We start from the raw sequence: 5317 nt of genomic DNA, 5'->3' as shown, positions 1-5317 counted from the left end.
GGTCCCAAACTTACATTCCTGCTATTTAGTACATTTGAAATTCCACTATTAGAGATTCATTTGGAATGACAGCCAGGACAGGTTTCGAAGAAGTAAAAAACAAATTTGTAAAATTATTATTGATCTATATGGGATTTTTTTATCTCTTATTTTTGGACTGGTAGAGTGGTTAAGGGGGAAAACATGTTTGTGAAATATAGCCTTCCTCATTTAGCAGTTTAAGTGAACTGGAGGCCAAGGATTACTATTCTCCAAGGAAGCAAATGCCAGTATTTGGAGAGGGAAGTGGGAAGAGGAAAAATCAAACTATTATCCTTCCTAGAAGGTTGCTCAGGCATCCTGCAACAATTGCTGCTTGGCAGGCTGAAGCCAGATATCCTTAAACAGAAGACAACTTTGCATTTCACAATTAGCGATGAAAGCTTACAATACAAACAAATAGAACAAGCAGAGTTAACACAGAGGAAATTTGGGTTTTTTCAAAGTATAAATGTATTTGAATCTTTCTCAGTTTAACAAGGAGATTTAGAAATTTGCTTGCGTTTGGAATGGAGAGTTACAGATGGGGACAGAGGAGAAGAAAGAGGTTGTAGAGAATTTGCTTCACAAATTTATCTGTGCAGCTCCACTCATTTTTCTTGGTCAGTGATATATCCAAACTATGGCTAGAATGCACGCAAGCAGGACTGAAGCTGTTAAAGTACCTGCCGAAGAAACTAGTGGATATTCTTAACCATATTTAATCAATACAGAAAAGATACTTGATAAGGTGATATGAGAAAAAATATCATAGACTTTTCAAGAAGATGAATGAGGAATGGCTCTTGGAAATTACATTTCACCTATATGATGCTTTTCTCTTCTTGCCTATAGTTAGGGAAATGTAATGTCTTTTTTCTTTTGTTACCTAGTTCTCTGTCTTCCATTGATCTTCTTTATATCCATAAAGTCTATACTCTTTACCTAATCTATGCCATACATATCACTTTCTTATACTAGGTCTTATTTAATACAAGTAACCTTTGTTCTTTGAATTTACTCAGCTCCTGGATTTATATAACTTGTTTGGATAGTTGTGTTCACATGGTAAAGGATGTTGTGATATCTGAATATCTGAATCTATTTGGTTCCCTTTAGATATGGGATAGTGAGAGGTTTGGATAATGATGAATTTTTCTGAAAACTTATTTGAATCTATGTGAAAATAGAAAATAGAGTTCAACTAGTAATCATTAATTGCAGTTCTGAAGAATTCTTAGTCCTCTTGTCAGCAATTTGTCAGTGCTCATAGTGTGTTTGCCGTGTTATTGGTGGTACTGATGATTTCAAAACAGTGAGCTCAGAGAGAAAACATATCCTACCTGAATAAAGACTGGAATTTAAAAGCAGAAAAGCATGTGTAGCCTGCCCCTCCCTTTGTCACCAGCCAGGCTTCTCTCTCCAGCCAGACAGGCCTGTAGGATACTCTGAGGATGTGGGATGAGGGTCTGGGTCAGCAGGCAGGCAGTGACAAGGTTGAACTTCAGCACTGTCCCCAACTGCAAGGGGAAGAGCAAGGAGTCTTACCTGGCCTTCTTCAGGTTCTTGGGGGTCGGCCAGATGCCAGGAGTGGGTGGAGAATTGTAGCAGAGAAGAGACTTACAAGATAGAACACTTGATCAACTAAATAAACATTATCAATTATGTGCCAAACAATTTGAGAACTCTGTGATCTGTAGACCTTGTATTTACAGGGTAGTTCTTTGAGATAACGCAATATCCACACAATGTGCTCTTACTAATCATTTAGACAATCCACATAGTAGACACAGAAAATGAATAAAAGAATTGAGTGAAGATGAAATCAGGACATGGAAGGGGCCGGGCGCGGTGGCTCAAGCCTGTAATCCCAGCACTTTGGGAGGCTGAGACGGGCGGATCACGAGGTCAGGAAATCGAGACCATCCTGGCTAACATGGTGAAACCCCGTCTCTACTAAAAAATACAAAAAACTAGCCGGGTGAGGTGGCGGGCGCCTGTAGTCCCAGCTACTTGGGAGGCTGAGGCAGGAGAATGGCGTAAACCCGGGAGGCGGAGCTTGCAGCGAGCTGAGATCTGGCCACTGCACTCCAGCCTGGGTGACAGAGCGAGACTCCATCTCAAAAAAAAAAAAAAAAAAAAAAAGAAGAAGAAAAAAAGAAATCAGGACATGGAAACAGGAAAAAAAAAATGACCAAACTTCTCAACAGGAAAAGGAAATAACATAAAGAAACTAGTAACAGCAATGCTCAGAATCCCAAGTGCGGAAGGAGTTGAGGACATTTTATCTCTAACCCTTGAAGAGAAGCAAAACAAAGAATACCTAAAATTTCGATTCGAAATTTGTATTCTTACAGGAAAGCAAAACATACCTCTGTATAAATATAAAGCTGATGAAATCCCAGGTCTCTTTGCTCCTGATAACTTCTAAGAACTGCTGGAGTGGCTGATAAATTCTGGCGAAGAGGTCCCGAGAAAGCACTTTGAGACAACTGCAGTTAATGCACTGTTCTGCTAAGAAACCCATCAGAAACAGATGCTAGAGATCTGCGAGAGCTGTATTCAGGTAGAAATGTTCAGGGAAGTGAGAATCTCACTCTTCTTTCCCTTATCACTGTCAATATAGAGGACATAGTGGGGGAAGAGCATCACCTGTGTTGGCGAGGTTTGTCCATGAATCTCATAACCTGAAAGAGGATTTTGTAGGCTTCCCAACTTAGGAAGTTATGCACAAATTTTGGCTGTAAAATTCCACACTGTGGCAACTGAGAAGTGGGGGCTACAAATAGAGTATTGTTACAGGCAGGCTTCCATTCTGTCCACTGAATTTTCTTCTAAAATGAAAGTAGTTGCTTCTAGACTTTTACAAAAATATCCCCAAGATATCTACAGAGGAGATATCTCTCTTCTCCTTATGCCTTAAATATGTGGTTGGTGGAATCACTGACTGTTATGGGGAGTTTCTGTTGCATTGGGAACAATTGAAGTTTGTTCATTTTTTTCTATCAATCAATTACCACAACTGCTTTTAGAACTTGAAATGTAATTTTTTTCTTTTTCTGAAGAGTGAAGAAAGGGGTAAAGAACTGAAGGAAATTTGACATTCACCATGGACAGGAAGGCAGGATGCTTTTGAAATTTTAGTGGGCCTCATGAAAGCACTTGTTTTATGTTTGCATGGTACAAATAGTGACAAATATTAGATGCAATAATAATGCATTTGTACCGTGAAGTACAGTAACAGGTTTTGATTTCATTGTTACCATTGTTGTTCTTTAAAATGTCCTTTTGTTTGTTTGTTTGTTTGTTTTTGTTTTTTACAAGAGACTTTTGGAAAAATCTCTAGGGGCAAACCTCTGAGGTCTTGTCTGCAACCAGTAGCTTGACTGCAATACTGGAGTCACTCAGTAAAGTGATGGAAAAAAAATTGAAGTTTATAATGAGTTTTGGTTTGAGGAAGTCATAATATGACTATCCAATTTGATATTCAAATGAAATTCCCTGAGAAATTCCACAGAATTCAGCAAGGTAACCTGAAATTCCAACTACCCTATGAGAGTTTTTATAAAGAAAAGCCATGTTCGGCCAGGCGCAGTGACTCACGCCTGTAATCCCAGCACTTTGGAAGGCTGAGGCGGGCGGATCACAAGGTCAGGAGACCGAGACCATCCTGTGAATGGTGAAACTCCATCTCTACTAAAAATACAAAAAATTAGCCGGGCATGGTGGCGGGAGCCTATAATCCCAGCTACTCGGGAGGCTGAGGCAGGAGAATGGCGTAAACCCGGGAGGCGGAGCTTGCGGTGAGCCGAGATCGCACCAATGCACTCCAGCCTGGGCGACAGAGCGAGACTCCACCTCAAAAAAAAAAAAAAGAAAAAGAAAACGCATGTTCAACAGTGGAGTACATTATTCAGGAACTTAAAGGTGGGTTTTCAGAACAGCACCTCAAAGCTCGTAAATGCTTATCTCTGTTACCCTCAGTCACAGGTCAGCTCAAATTTTATACATTAGAGGAACACTATACTGGCGTGTGTAGAAGTGACTTACCCCGTCCCAATATGCTCTCAGCCAAACTGCATTGTTGAAGAATCAAATGGAAAGACAGAGGGAGAAATATAGAGCTTCCATCCACCATTTATGAAACTCTCCACTTGACTAAATCAAGATTTTACTAATGTGTATGCGTTGCTGAAGGTCCTGTGTATTCTTCCTGTGATAAAAGTTGAGAATTAGTGGTATGAAAATGGACAAAGCATCTCAAAACATACTTGAGGAAACCTTCGACAGACCAAAGGTCGAGTAACTTGGCTTTGCTTAACATACATTTTGATCTAAAGCATGTTCTGGATTTAATGGTGGACACATATATCAAACATTATCCCACTAAGTCAGAATTCCCCACAGATAATTCAAAAATCATTACAGATACTTAAAAGCTTCTTTAAATGGACTTTATCTTACATTTGATATTTGGAAGGAAAGCTGTAAGGTGTATGCAGGTCACTCAGTCACTGAATATCTTTGCCTATAGGCCTCCCATTGAATACATTAATTACTGATAATCTTACTATTTAAATGGCTCCTGTTTGAAATCTGATGCTTTGAGGACCTATTTTTTCTTCCAGAAGCTAGCATTGAAAACACCCTGTTTTATTTCTGCATGATCTCTGCTACTGGCACTCTGGAATTGTTTTAGTTAAGGCATTTTAGGTATAACATTTATTATCACTTTGGATTTGATTGTTGGATATTGAGTTATCAATTATTTGAAGAAATATATTTTGAGGAGGTGTAGGAGTAAGGAGTACATCTTATAATATGTTAAAATAAACCTTATAATTGACCTTGGACTAAGAAGAGTTTCAGGTATGTTGTTAAAACTCTGTAATTGACAGTTAAAGAATGACCAGAGTGAGAAGCTTGTGAGATCAAGAAACAAGGACTTTAGAGCAGGTTTTGTCTTAGTAAATGAACTTAAAGGAACAAGTTACAGTTGAAGTTTGAATGGAAAAGCCTGCTGTTGTTGTTCCACATTTGGCTGTTACTGTTTATATTTCTTTGTTGAAACTACATCATCATATGCTTTTTAACAGGAGTATGTAGAACACTTTATGGTCAAGGCAGAATCAGAGGCCGTGAATACTGACAACTGACTTGTATGTTTTCTTCTGTCTTTTTCCATGACTGTATCTTCTGCCTCATCTTGATTTGTAAACAAAAGCTGGCAAACTACAAAAATAAGTGTTTTGTATTTTATCTAGAAATATTACAGAAAATATTGCTATTTTTGGTGAGG

The 5317-nt window shown here is 38.7% G+C and overlaps 1 pseudogene; it reads left to right on the top strand.

Moving 5' to 3' along the window:
- Positions 1-1479: 1479 nt before the first annotated feature.
- On the top strand, positions 1480-3297 carry LOC100429649 (52 kDa repressor of the inhibitor of the protein kinase pseudogene; annotated as a pseudogene).
- Positions 3298-5317: the final 2020 nt, after the last annotated feature.

Source organism: Macaca mulatta, chromosome 4 (genome assembly GCF_049350105.2).
Source record: "Macaca mulatta isolate MMU2019108-1 chromosome 4, T2T-MMU8v2.0, whole genome shotgun sequence".
Taxonomy (NCBI): Eukaryota; Metazoa; Chordata; class Mammalia; order Primates; family Cercopithecidae; genus Macaca; species Macaca mulatta.
Note: the sequence above shows the minus strand (reverse complement) of the source record. Positions and strands in the feature narration are given on the sequence as shown.